The sequence below is a fragment of the Ambystoma mexicanum genome, chromosome 4q (genome assembly GCF_040938575.1).
Source record: "Ambystoma mexicanum isolate Mex_15411 chromosome 4q, UKY_AmexF1_1, whole genome shotgun sequence".
NCBI lineage: Eukaryota > Metazoa > Chordata > Amphibia > Caudata > Ambystomatidae > Ambystoma > Ambystoma mexicanum.
In genome coordinates, this window is record NC_090928.1 from 435,253,813 (window position 1) to 435,269,654 (window position 15,842).

Sequence of the window (15,842 nt, forward strand, 5' to 3'; positions counted from 1 at the left end):
ATGAAATGTATTAATTTGTACAGATGACCCGAAGTGCACTGATGTCATTAGTTCTCCAAGTTCCATGCAGTCACCCACTCTATCACCTTTTTAAAAAAGGGCAGTTTTCAACATTGAAGGGTTTATGTCACTGGTAGAGCGTAGGAGTGTAGTTCAAGAAGTCCCTGTTTCATAACCATATACCCTCTTCAATAGATCCTGTTAAAATGTTTTTCAACCCAATGCACTGTAAGAACAATAGGATATATCATCATTTCATATACAAAACAATGAACAATTGGGTTTAACTATGCTCTTAGCAGAAAATCAACAAAGTGCAGTAGAGAAGCAGTTACATTTTGCAGAATTTTTGCATTTGACAAAAGATTTTTTTCCATTTCCAAGATCTACATGTGATACGAAATGTATGAATTCTTGCAATGGCAACCTCACTGTATTTTACCAAGGCAGATAAAGGACATCCTTCGCACCCCATATACTTATAAGGAGGGTTTGGTGGCTGAAAATGCTTTGCTTTGATGGTGATTGCATGTTGCTTGCACTTTGTACATATTGCTGAATTAATAAAGGTGAACTTTTCAGAACTGGGGGTATAGCTCAGTGGTAGAGCATTTGACTGCAGATCAAGAGGTCCCTAGTTCAAATCTGGGTGCCCCCGTGTTCAACTGTTTTACCTGTAGAAATATTATTTTAATTAAATATATTGAAGAAAACATTTACAATCTTAGCATTTTATGTAATGAGCAACACATTTCTACATTTGAAATACTCCTGATCATCTCCTGAAACATAGGGTAAACACCATGAAACTGTCGAGGATTTCTTCATATGATACAAGCTGTGTTTTACATTCACCCAAGTTCTACTGGTGATATTATCAGTTTGAAATAGTCCATTGGAAGCTCATATGAATGTTATAAAACTGTGGTGGAAACCAATAAAATGCCCTTAATGAAATGTATTAATTTGTACAGCTGACCAGAAGTGCACTGATGTCATTAGTTCTACAAGTTCCATACAGTCACCCACTCTATCACGTTTTTAAAAAAGGGCAGTTTTCAGCATTCAAGGGTTTAACGCAATGGTAGAGCGTAGGAGTGCAGTTCAAGAAGTCCCTGTTTCATAACCATATACCCTCGTCAATACATCCTGTTAAAATGTTTTTCAACCCAATGTACTGTAAGAAACAATAGGATATATTATCATTTCATATAAAAAACAATGAACAATTGGGTTTAACTATGCTCTTAGCACAAAATCAACAAACTGCAGTAGAGAAGCAGTTACGTTTTGCAGAATTTGTGCATTTGACAAAAGTTTTTTTTCCATGTTCCAAGATCTACATGTGATACAAAATGTATGAATTCTTGCAATGGAAACCTCTCTGTATTTTACCAAGGCAGATAAAGGACATCTTATGTACCCCTTATACTTATAAGGAGGGTTTGGTGGCTGAAAATGAATTGCTTTGATGGTGATTGCATGTTGCTTCCACTTTATACATATTACTGAATAAATAAAGGTGAACATTTCAGAAATGGGGTTATAGCTCAGGGGGAGAGCATTTCACTGCAGATCAAGAGGTCCCTAGTTCAAATCTGGGTGCCCCCTTGTCCAACTGCTTTACCTGTAGAAATATTTTTTAAATAAATTGAAGTAAACATTTACAATCTTAGCATTTTATGTAATGAGCAACACATTTCTACATTTGAAATACTCCTGATCATCACCTGAAACATAGGGTAAGCACCATTAAGCTGTTTAGGATTTCTTCATATGATACAAGCTGTGTTTTACATTCACCCAAGTTCTACTTGTGATATGATCAGTTTGAAATAGTCCATTGGAAGATCACATGAATGTTATAAAACTGTGGTGGAAACCAATAATATGCCCTTAATGAAATGTATTAATTTGTACAGCTGACCAGAAGTGCACTGATGTCATTAGTTCTACAAGTTCCATACAGTCACCCACTCTATCACCTTTTTAAAAAAGGGCAGTTTTCAGCATTCAAGGGTTTATGTCAGTGGTAGAGCGTAGGAGTGCATTTCAAGAAGTCCCTGTTTCATAACCATATACCCTCTTCAATAGATCCTGTTAAAATGTTTTTCAACCCAGTGCACTGTAAGAAACAATGAAACAATAGGATATATCATTTCATATACAAAACAATGAACAATTGGGTTTAACTATGCTCTTAGCACAAAATCAACAAACTGCAGTAGAGAAGCAGTTACATTGTGCAGAATTTGTGCATTTGACAAAATATTTTTTTCCATGTTCCAAGATCTATATGTGATACGAAATGTATGAATTCTTGCAATGGAAACCTCACTGTATTTTACCAAGGCAGATAAAGGACATCCTTCGCACCCCATATACTTATAAGGAGGGTTTGGTGGCTGAAAATGCTTTGCTTTGATGGTGATTGCATGTTGCTTGCACTTTGTACATATTACTGAATTAATAAAGGTGAATTTTTCAGAACTGGGGGTATAGCTCGGTGGTAGAGCATTTGACTGCAGATCAAGAGGTCCCTAGTTAAAATCTGGGTGCCCCCTTGTTCAACTGTTTTACCTGTAGAAAAAAAACATTTACAATCTTAGCATTTTATGTAATGAGCAACACATTTCTACATTTGAAATACTCCTGATCATCTCCTGAAACATAGGGTAAACACCATGAAACTGTTTAGGATTTCTTCAAATGATACAAGCTGTGTTTTACATTCACCCAAGTTCTACTGGTTATATTATCAGTTTGAAATAGTCCATTGGAAGCTCATATGAATGTTATAAAACTGTGGTGGAAACCAATAATATGCCCTTAATGAAATGTATTAATTTCAACAGCTGACCAGAAGTGCACTGATGTCATTAGTTCTACAAGTTCCATACAGCCACCCACTCTATCACCTTTTTAAAAAGGGCAGTTTTCAACATTCAAGGGTTTTTGTCAGTGGTAGAGCGTAGGAGTGCAGTTCAAGAAGTCCCTGTTTCATAACCATATACACTCGTCAATACATCCTGTTAAAATGTTTTTCAACCCAATGTACTGTAAGAAACAATAGGATATATCATCATTTCATACACAAAACAATGAACAATTGGGTTTAACTATACTCTTAGCACAAAATCAACAAACTGCAGTAGAGAAGCAGTTACGTTTTGCAGAATTTGTACATTTGACAGAAGATTTTTTTTCCATGTTCCAAGATCTACATGTGATACGAAATGTATGAATTCTTGCAATGGAAACCTCACTGTATTTTACCAAGGCAGATAAAGGACATCTTTTGTACCCCTTATACTTATAAGGAGGGTTTGGTGGCTGAAAATGCATTGCTTTGAGGGTGATTGCATGTTGCTTCCACTTTGTTCATATTCCTGAATTAATAAAGGTGAACTTTTCAGAACTGGGGGTATAGCTCAGTGGTACAGCATTTGACTGCAGATCAAGTTGTCTCTAGTTCAAATCTGGGTGCCCCATTGTCCAACTGTTTTACCTGTAGAAATATTTATCAATTAAATAAATTGAAGTAAACATTTACAATCTTAGCATTTCATGTAATGAGCAACACATTTCTACATTTGAAATACTCCTGATCATCTCCTGAAACATAGGGTAAACACCATGAAACTGTTTAGGATTTCCTCATATGATACAAGCTGTGTTTTACATTCACCCAAGTTCTACTGGTGATATTATCAGTTTGAAATAGTCCATTGGAAGCTCATATGAATGTTATAAAACTGTGGTGGAAACCAATAATATGCCCTTAATGAAATGTATTAATTTGTACAGCTGACCAGAAGTGCACTGATGTCATTAGTTCTACAAGTTCCATACAGTCACCCACTCTATCACCTTTTTAAAAAAGGGCAGTTTTCAGCATTCAAGGGTTTATGTCAGTGGTAGAGCGTAGGAGTGCTTTTCAAGAAGTCCCTGTTTCATAACCATATACCCTTTTCAAAAGATCCTGTTAAAATGTTTTTCAACCCAATGCACTGTAAGAAACAATAGGATATATCATCATTTCATATACAAAACAATGAACAATTGGGTTTAACTATGCTCTTAGCACAAAATCAACAAACTGCAGTAGAGAAGCAGTTACGTTTTGCAGAATTTTTGCATTTGACAAAAGATTTCTTTCCATGTTCCAAGATCTACATGTGATACGAAATGTATGAATTCTTGCAATGGAAACCTCACTGTATTTTACCAAGGCAGATAAAGGACATCTTTTGTACCCCTTATACTTATAAGGAGGGTTTGGTGGCTGAAAATGAATTGCTTTTATGGTGATTGCATGTTGCTTCCACTTTGTACATATTCCTGAATTAATAAAGGTGAAATTTTCAGAACTAGGGGTATAGCTCAGTGGTAGAGCATTTGACTGCAGATCAAGAGGTCCCTAGTTCAAATCTGGATGCCCCCTTGTTCTACTGTTTTACCTGTATTAAAAAAACATTTACAATCTTAGCATTTGATGTAATGAGCAACACATTTCTACATTTGAAATACTCCTGATCATCTCCTGAAACATAGGGTAAACACCATGAAACTGTTTAGGATTTCGTCATATGATACAAGCTGTGTTTTACATTCACCCAAGTTCTACTGGTGATATTATCAGTTTGAAATAGTCCATTGGAAGCTCATATGAATGGTATAAAACTGTGGTGGAAACCAATAATATGCCCTTAATGAAATGTATTAATTTGTACAAATGACCAGAGGTGCACTGATGTCATTAGTTCTACAAGTTCCATACAGTCACCCACTCTATCACCTTTTTAAAAAAGGGCAGTTTTCAGCATTCAAGGGTTTATGTCAGTGGTAGAGCGTAGGAGTGCTTTTCAAGAAGTCCCTGTTTCATAACCATATACCCTCTTCAATAGATCCTGTTAAAATGTTTTTCAACCCAATGCACTGTAAGAAACAATAGGATATATCATCATTTCATATACAAAACAATGAACAATTGGGTTTATTTTTTTATTTATTTGTTGTTTTCCGATACAAATATCTTTACAACATTTTCTTAAAATTGATGCATTGATTACAAAACTTAAGACAATACATTCAAGAAATACATTACAATGCATTATACCTAAAAATTACAGATTATTAAAACTCTAATACATTATCATAACTTTATTATTTAAAATGGACATAACATACCAGCACATATTAACAATCAAAGCACATAAGATATTGTTATATTAACTCTATACCACCAGGTCTTAAATCATATTAAATGCCTGAGTTGGAACAATCATTTACATCTTTACACTCATCTCCTTTTGTAATAATTAGACATCTATTATATGTCCTAATCATAATTTAGCTGGAAAATCACAAGACTTATACCCTACACCAGTTTCACATGTGTTTTTAGACAATAGACTCTTCTCGATCATAGACAACAACTGTGTTAGGTCAATAATCATTGACATACGATAGCCCCACATACATTGGGACCACAACATTTCACTTTGATATTCAGATGTTAAGCTTTGATATTTTAACAAACTATTTTGTCGTGTTTTTTCAAAATGTGAACACTGCAAGACAAGGTGCTTCAGCGTTTCTTTTTGCGGATTATCGCAAAATCTGCAACCCCTATTAACCATGGCAGAGCAATTTATCCAATTCTTAGTACGCTCTAATGTTGGAATTAGATTAAGTTTAAATCTCATATGCATAGTGCGCATCTTATGGCTAGGACACAATTTCAGATATATTGGTAAACATGACTGTTTGTGCCGATATTTTGCATACTCCTTATATAAAAGATATTCTCCAATTTTATCTGAATTAATTGCCCAATCAAATTGCATGAGCTTAGACTTTACAATCTGAGGACGATTTATAAGGTCATCCCTTACCATTCCTATTTTTTCAAGCTCTCTGTCACACCTTTTACCTTCAATCGCCACTGACACAGGCTTACCCTTTTTTATCATGTACAGAAGATCTTCATATAGTGAATTTGGTAAGGGCTCCAGGATTTTAGCATAGGACGCAAGCTTTCTCCATAGGTGTTTGGTAGCCAAGGAAAATAGACCTAATTCATGAATAATGATAGAGTTCGGAAGGGACATAGGCAACTGTAGAACCTTCTTCCAAATTTGCCCATGTATTTTATTTAATGTTGGGCCAATTTCAACATAACACAAATCTAAACCATATAGAATAATAGCTTCAACTTTAAGCTTATAAAATTCTAATAATGGAATTATGGAGAACTTACAAATTCTTAGGTAGATTAATTTCATTTGTGCAATCAAGGGCATTGCTTTAATAGAAATTTCTCTATTCCATTTATCGCATGAGTCTGAGTTATTCAAATTATAGCCCAAATAAATCATACCTAAGGAACGTGGAATCAGATATCCATTTATTTTCCACTGATATCTTACCAATTTTCTTTTGTTTGAGAATACCAAGATATGAGATTTATTCGGGTTTAATTGTAAATTGCGCTTTTCACAGAAATCGACAAGACAGGCTAGTTTGTGTTGAAGCCCAAAGGGAGTAGAGTCAAACATTACCAAGTCATCAGCAAACGCTAACCAATCCAAGCAAAGGTCCCCTATTTTAAGCGCAAATGAATTACACGTCGACCATATTGAAGCTATTTCAGACAGATATAGGTTAAAGAGGGTTGCTGCAAGGTTACAACCCTGCTTCACCCCTATATATGTACAGATTGATGGAGTCAAGGATCCTTCTTTATCCAGCTTAATCCTATAGCATGTGTTAGTATGAAGCATGATGATCATTGCTATCAGGTGCAGCAGAATTTGCATATCCTGCATCCTTTGCCACAACAATTGTCTAATAACAGAGTCAAAGGCTCCTGATATATCTACTAACGCCATATATACTGGACCAGGATCCTTCACTCTAGAAATTTTCAATATGTGAGCTAACAATGTTGCATTTAGCTGTGTGCCCATACCTTTTCGAAAACCAGTCTGATACCTCGAAAGGATTTCCTGTTTCGAGATAAACTCATTTAGGTCCTTCAGAATTAATGCTGAGAAGATTTTTGCAAAGGTGTCAATATGGGCTATTGGTCTAAAATTGGCGGGATCATTCAAAGGACCTTTTTTATGTAATGGAATGACGATCGCAGATACCCAAGACTCGGGAATTTTCTTTATTTCAAATACACAATCCAGCCTCCTTAAAATAATTTTTGCCCATAAATTGGGGTCATCCTTGATAGCGCATGGAGGTATACCATCAGGCCCAGCAGCTTTGGAATAATTTAACTTTGCAATTATATCAATGATGTCACTCAATCCCCAGGGACAAGTAGAGGGGAGGTTACAAGCCAAACCGGGAGATGTTAAGCCACAGAATTTCACAGGCAATGCATATTTTGCTTCATAAAATTTGCACCAGTCTTCTCCACTTACTGCAGAACACAGTTCTGATTTGCCTTGCAGTAAGGGATCCTTCAATGTCGCCCAAATTTCCCTCGAATTCTTGCCACCAAGGTTCTGGATCATCCTTTGATTAGTTACGATGGAATTATGAATTTTAATGTATTTAACATCATTTCTATAGTTAGCAAGAATTTTCTTTTTCTTACTTGCATAACCTACTGAATTAACAGATTCTTTCAATAATTTGCGAAGTTCGCTATTCTTTTGTGTTTTCCTTAAAGCAATTTCAACATTAGATCTTTTTGTGTGCTCATATTTACTAGCTACTATGCATTTTTTTGCTAAAGTATTAAGATGGCCACATATCATTTTGTCATTTTTCCTTTCCCAAATCCGAAGATCCTCGTTAGATAATAATTCCACATTGGTCTTTATAAAATCTCTGTTAACTAAAAAATTTAGCTTCCTATATAAATTAGCGTTCCACCTAATAGAGAGAGCCTTACGATCAGTCTCCAATAGTACCAATGCTGGCATGGTTTCATACATTGGGGTGCTAATCACTAACAGACACTCCAAGATACAATGATCACTTAGATATGTTTCAATGATCTTACATCTTAAGGCCAAATCAGCCAGGGAATTTGAGATTACTATGTAATCTATTGCGGTACGTTTTGTACCACGTGCCCAGGTGTATGCTTCAGTTTTTTGTTCAAAAGGAACAACCTGCAGCTCCCATTCGGATAAATATTTACGCCAATTTATCCCTCTTTCAAGTGCCAATATTTCATAAGAAGAAACTATATCAGATTTGGTCATTGTTTCATTGAGATTTGAATTAAAGTCCCCACCCAGGATGATCTGTGCGTGAGGAGCGTCTGTTGCCACTGATAGCAGAACATGATTAACTTTTTCAATAATTTCATCTAAAGATGATGACGCAGGGTTCCAATATAACGCGACTATTATCATCTGAATTGGCTCACTAGAAGGTACAGTCACTTCAACCGCTAGAATATCTGAGGAGGATTAAATTTGGCACAGTTTCAGTTGATAACTATGTCTCACCAAGATCGCAAGTCCACCAACTGGACGGCCTTGGTTCCCCTTTATCGCATAAGAACAAAATGCTACATATCCCTCCAAATAAATATCATTAGTTGCCATAGTTTCCTGCAAGATAATAATTGCTGGTAATTCAACTCCCAGTTTTTTTGAAAACCAATTCCTAAAATTGTTAAAGCCGCAACAATTCCATGAGTTAATGACCACAGTGTCATTCTATTGTTTTTCTATGCCTGGCATACTGCTTATTAGATTTTGCATCAATGGTTCAAGCCGTGATAGACTAGACGCAATCTTGGCAACAGATTCCGATTGCAATCTCATTTTTTCATGTAATGTAGCAAGCTGCTTATCATGTCCCTCCATATGGGTATTATTCTCATGTATAGGTGCTTGGTATTCTACAAATAATGTGGCATTTTCCATTGACTTGAACATAGACAACTCATAACCTAGCAATTGAAAGTCCTGTAAATGTTTCCAGATTAGTGCAGCAATGATTGTGTTCTGCAATTTACATAGCATTCTGCCATTAGAGTTGTGTGGTAAACGGACCCAATCTATATCATAAGAAACTAGGTTCCTCAAAGCAGGAATTTGATGAAATACTTTCATAAGAGCGGTACGATTTAAGTTTGGTTTATCAACCTTTGCGGGATCCAGAGTCCATCCCATTACCAATTTCATTTCGGACCCTAAAGAGTGGTATAACAACCATTTGTCACCACACTCTCCCTCAGACATAGAAATGGAGGGTATGGGCTGATGGTTTATCTGAATATCAGAGATTTCATTCATAGGCGGTGGCCTCAAAATATCAAAATCTTGAATGTCACCAGCATCACTAGCAACCTGGACATTTGCATTATGAGCACTGCTATCGAGTATAGAGCCCGCAACTTGACATTCAGAGCTAGACTCGACAGTGTTTAGAGGCTTTTGAACCAAATCAGAGATTTTTTTGTCAATTTTTTCAAAAAAAACGTAACTGAGTCTGTATCAGAATGGGTGATAGTGGCGTATTTTCGTCGCTTTTGTTACCAGCGCTAAGTTTAGGGTTCAATTTAGTTTCAACTGGTGTATTTGCTGTGGTATCCACCACAATGCTCATGGACTCTGATTTAAGAGTCCCATACTCAGAAGAACCCAAAACAGCCTGACTTTCACTACTTAATTGTGTGACATCGATATCATTAACACCCATATTAACGCAATTATTATACTTTTGTTGCTGTTTCAGCTTTTTATTGCTCTGTTCTCCCAATAGTACGAAATTTTTGTTTTTTGATTTTATTTTGACATTTTGCTTAAACTTCAGACCAACTTGAGATATGGGATCTTGAAGGTTTGCCTTTTTTTGTTTTTTTAAGGCTTTATTATATAATTTTTTTGCTTTTCTAGACATAAAAAATGTACTATGATTATCATTTGCTTCTTTATCCAATTCACCAATGCATTCGTGTCCACACTGCGTGGTCTCCGAATTTAAGTCAATCAGGTCTGTCAACACAGTGGGACTATCGGGATTGACTATAATTCTGGATGATAAGGGTTCATCCTTTTCGTTCAGTACCGCTAGCAACCTTTCTGGCGCTATTAAGTTTGCCTCAAGGACAATCTTTTCTAACGCCAGTATCCTCTCATGCTGTACTTTTGCTATTTCCACATATGGCAGAAGCAAATTTTCTGGCACAGTTTTTATCACGTTTACTGGATTTGTGTTCAATGCGTAGTTCCAGTCTACAAACTCAGTTTGAGTAGCCATGGAAATACTATTGAGTGTTTTCCCAGCCTTAATCTCATCTGCTATGATTTCCATTTTTTGAGTTTGCAGGCGTTTTTCACTCATATGTTGCTCGGCCCAAATCACATGACATTTTTCCTGAGCAAACAGGTAGCCCTCTATTTTACTCATTCTTGAGTTGATTTCTGCAGTTGCTAGACTCAGGGCATCAATGGCTCCATGCGTATACTCGTGTCCCTTGTCCAGCAAGTTCAGTATTCTAGTCAAGACTGGAAAGTTCTGTAATTCCTGTGAGTTTAGGTCTACCAAAGTCTCCTCTAGTGGAAAAAGCGGAAGAGAGGAATTTGGCAAACGCGATTTCTCTAAGTCAATTTCCAATGACCTGTGCTCACAGCTCAATACTGGAGAGTGAAGATCTTTAGTATCAGAAGGAATATATTGGTTCTCATGAGAGGGTGAACTAGCAGAGTGTAACAAGTCCCGGGCCCCCCAACCACCTTTATATTTATGCGTTTCTTTCAATTGATTTAAATTTTTTACTATAGCTGCATGAAAATAAACTTGTTCCCTAAGGCCCATTGACTCGGCAGCAGGGGTAGATGGCCCATTCGAAAGACGTGTTCAACTATGCAATTCAGCTAACACAGCTGGCGCAACCAGCGAGACATCAATGGTAGGCATACTTTCCTCCTCATTTACGGCCCCCAATATTGAGCTATCAGTGATAGGGATATTATGAATTAACTTAATATTTTGAATATCATTACCATATACATCGCTATGAAGTTGGGGACCACTACATTTGTCTCCTTAACAATCTCCATATTAGAGGCTTGTGCGAGATTTGACAATGATTGGCTCGCCATATTAAGGTTTGGTGGTAGCTTCGCATGCTGATTAAGGCACAGTTTATCGTTTAGTTCCTTTCCCTTTTTCTTGATTTGGTTAACTATGTCTTGATTGGGCTCTTCCTCTGACATATTACCGTCAGAGCCTAATGGAGGAGAGCCATTTAGGCATCTCTTTCCATTACGTAGTTTCTTGACCATCTTTAAGCAGGAGAACCGCTGGTTTCAACCTAAACAATTAGAAACCTACCTCAGAATCTGACGCTACAACGCCCAAGTGCCAGAAGTAGAGCAGCACCGCGACCCGCGACGCGCACCGCAAACAGCAAACAGTACTTGTCCGGTACTTGGTGCGCGGCGCAGGTGCGCGAGTCTGGCAGTACTTCAGGACACAGGGCGCGTGACACGTCAGCGGGGGGCGTGGCCACCCAAACAGGAAGGACCTAAACAGAAAAAGTGGGTTGGTAAGCAAAGTTCGTACGAGTGCAAATCCTACTTCCAAGCACTTACATACATAAGCTTAAAGCAACACACACAAGCCGGAAGACGGCAGTGTGTGCAACACACAAGCCGTACGGTACTCGAGACACAGCTCAAAGCGCAATCACCTCAGGGTCAGGCACACTGGTGCGCCCGAGAAGTACGTCCTCCAACTGAAACCCAGCAGTCCCGACAGAACAACAAGTCCAGAGCAGAAGGGATGCAAATCCAAACTGGACCAAAAGCGCCAACCAGCAGGGCAGCACAACGGGCAGCACAACGTTGCAGCAACAGCAAACAGTACTTGTCCGGTACTTGGTGCGCGGCGCAGGTGCGCGCGTCCGGCAGTACTTCAGGACACAGGGCGCATGACACGTCAGCGGGGGGCGTGGCCACCCAAACAGGAAGGACCTCAGGGTCAGGCACACTGGTGCGCCCGAGAAGTACGTCCTCCAACTGAAACCCAGCAGTCCCGACAGAACAACAAGTCCAGAGCAGAAGGGATGCAAATCCAAACTGGACCAAAAGCGCCAACCAGCAGGGCAGCACAACGGGCAGCACAACGTTGCAGCAACAGCAAACAGTACTTGTCCGGTACTTGGTGGGTTTAACTATGCGCTTAGCACAAAATCAACAAACTGCAGTAGAGAAGCAGTTACATTTTGCAGAATTTGTGCATTTGACAAAAGATTTGTTTTCCATGTTCCAATATCTACATGTGATACGAAATGTATGAATTCTTGCATTGGAAACCTCACTGTATTTTACCAAGGCAGATAAAGGACATCTTTTGTACCCCTTATACATATAATGAGGGTTTGGTGTCTGAAAATGAATTGCTTTGATGGTGATTGCATGTTGCTTCCACTTTGTACATATTACTGAATAAGTAAAGGTGAACATTTCAGAAATGGGGTTATAGCTCAGGGGTAGAGCATTTCACTGCATATCAAGTGGTCCCTAGTTCAAATCTGGGTGCCCCCTTGTTCAACTGTTTTACCTGTAGAAATATTTATCAATTAAATAAATTGAAGTAAACATTTACAATCTTAGCATTTCATGTAATGAGCAACACATTTCTACATTTGAAATACTCCTGATCATCTCCTGAAACATAGGGTAAACACCATGAAACTGTTTAGGATTTCTTCATATGATACAAGCTGTGTTTTACATTCACCCAAGTTCTACTGGTGATATTATCAGTTTGAAATAGTCCATTGGAAGCTCATATGAATGTTATAAAACTGTGGTGGAAACCAATAATATGCCCTTAATGAAATGTATTAATTTGTACAGCTGACCAGAAGTGCACTGATGTCATTAGTTCTACAAGTTCCATACAGTCACCCACTCTATCACCTTTTTAAAAAAGGGCAGTTTTCAGCATTCAAGGGTTTATGTCAGTGGTAGAGCGTAGGAGTGCTTTTCAAGAAGTCCCTGTTTCATAACCATATACCCTTTTCAATAGATCCTGTTAAAATGTTTTTCAACCCAATGCACTGTAAGAAACAATAGGATATATCATCATTAAATATACAAAACAATGAACAATTGGGTTTAACTATGCTCTTAGCACAAAATCAACAAACTGCAGTAGAGAAGCAGTTACGTTTTGCAGAATTTGTGCATTTGACAAAAGTTTTTTTTTCCATGTTCCAAGATCTACATGTGATACGAAATGTATGAATTCTTGCAATGGAAACCTCACTGTATTTTACCAAGGCAGATAAAGGACATCTTTTGTACCCCTTATACTTATAAGGAGGGTTTGGTGGCTGAAAATGCATTGCTTTGAGGGTGATTGCATGTTGATTCCACTTTGTACATATTCCTGAATTAATAAAGGTGAACTTTTCAGATCTGGGGGTATAGCTCAGTGGTAGAGCATTTGACTGCAGATCTAGTGGTCTCTAGTTCAAATCTGGGTGCCCCCTTGTTCAACTGTTTTACCTGTAGAAAAAAAACATTTACAATCTTAGCATTTGATGTAATGAGCAACACATTTCTACATTTGGAATACTCCTGATCATCACCTGAAACATAGGGTAAACACCATTAAGCTGTTTAGGATTTCTTCATATGATACAAGCTGTGTTTTACATTCAACCAAGTTCTACTGGTGATATGATTAGTTTGAAATAGTCCATTGGAAGCTCATATGAATGTTATAAAACTGTGGTGGAAACCAATAACATGCCCTTAATGAAATGTATTAATTTGTACAGCTGACCAGAAGTGCACTGATGTCATTAGTTCTACAAGTTCCATACAGTCACCCACTCTATCACATTTTTAAAAAAGGACAGTTTTCAGCATTCAAGGGTTTATGTCAGTGGTAGAGCGTAGGAGTGCTTTTCAAGAGGTCCCTGTTTCATAACCATATACCTCTTCAATAGATCCTGTTAAAATGTTTTTCAACCCAGTGCACTGTAAGAAACAATAGGATATATCATAATTTCATCTACAAAACAATGTACAATTGGGTTTAACTATGCTCTTAGCACAAAATCAACAAACTGCAGTAGAGAAGCAGTTAAATATTGCAGAATTTGTGCATTTGACAAAAGATTTTTTTCCATGTTCCAAGATCTACATGTGATACGAAATGTATGAATTCTTGCAATGGAAACCTCACTGTATTTTACCAAGGCAGATAAAGGACATCCTTCGCACCTCATATACTTATAAGGAGGGTTTGGTGGCTGAATATGATGCAAATCACATGCTTTGATGGTGATTGCATGTTGCTTGCACTTTGTACATATTACTGAATTAATAAAGGTGAACTTTTAAGAACTGGGGATATAGCTCAGTGGTAGAGCATTTTACTGCATATCAAGAGGTCCCTAGTTCAAATCTGGGTGCCCCCTTGTTCAACTGTTTTACCTGTAGAAATATGTTTTTAATTAAATAAATTGATGAAAACATTTACATTCTTAGCTTTTTATGTAATGAGCAACATATTTCCACATTAGAAATACTCCTGATCATCTCCTGAAACATAGGGTAAACACCATGAAACTGATTAGGATTTCTTCATATGATACAAGCTGTGTTTTACATTCACCCAAGTTGTACTGGTGATATTATCAGTTTGAAATAGTCCATTGGAAGCTCATATGAATGTTATAAAACTGTGGTGGAAACCAATGATATGCCCTTAATGAAATGTATTCATTTGTACAGTTGACCAGAAGTGCACTGATGTCATTAGTTCTACAAGTTCCATACAGTCACCCACTCTATCACCTTTTTAAAAAAGGGCAGTTTTCAGCATTCAAGGGTTTAACTCAATGGTAGAGCGTAGGAGTGCAGTTCAAGAAGTCCCTGTTTCATAACCATATACCCTCGTCAATACATCCTGTTAAAATGTTTTTCAACCCAATGTACTGTAAGAAACAATAGGATATATCATCATTTCATATAAAAAACAATGAACAATTGGGTTTAACTATGCTCTTAGCACAAAATCAACAAACTGCAGTAGAGAAGCAGTTACGTTTTGCAGAATTTGTGCATTTGACAAACATTTATTTTTCCATGTTCCAAGATCTACATGTGATACGAAATGTATGAATTCTTGCAATGGAAACCTCACTGTATTTTACCAAGGCAGATAAAGGACATCTTTTGTACCCCTTATACTTATAAGGAGGGTTTGGTGGCTGAAAATGCATTGCTTTGAGGGTGATTGCATGTTGCTTCCACTTTGTTCATATTCCTGAATTAATAAAGGTGAACTTTTCAGAACTGGGGGCATAGCTCAGTGGTACAGCATTTGACTGCAGATCAAGTGGTCTCTAGTTCAAATCTGGGTGCCCCCTTGTTCAACTGTTTTACCTATAGAAAAAAAACATTTACAATCTTAGCATTTGATGTAATGAGCAACACATTTCTACATTTGAAATACTCCTGATCATCTCCTGAAACATAGGGTAAACAGCATGAAACTGTTTAGGATTTCTTCATATGATACAAGCTGTGTTTTACATTCACCCAAGTTCTACTGGTGATATGATCAGTTTGAAATAGTCCATTGGAAGCTCATATGAATGCTATAAAACTGTGGTGGAAACCAATAATATGCCCTTAATGAAATGTATTAATTTGTACAGCTGACCAGAAGTGCACTGATGTCATTAGTTCTACAAGTTCCATACAGTCACCCACTCTAATACCTTTTTAAAAAAGGGCAGTTTTCAGCATTCAAGGGTTTATGTCAGTGGTAGAGCGTAGGAGTGCTTTTCAAGAAGTTCCTGTTTCATAACCATATACCCTCTTCAATAGATCCTG

The 15,842-nt window shown here is 37.4% G+C and overlaps 1 non-coding gene across 1 annotated transcript; it reads left to right on the plus strand.

The window, feature by feature from the left end:
• The first annotated feature begins 586 nt into the window (after nucleotides 1–586).
• On the plus strand, nucleotides 587–658 carry TRNAC-GCA (transfer RNA cysteine (anticodon GCA)). Its single transcript has one exon. It is a non-coding gene; the product is annotated as a tRNA-Cys (tRNA).
• Nucleotides 659–15,842: the final 15,184 nt, after the last annotated feature.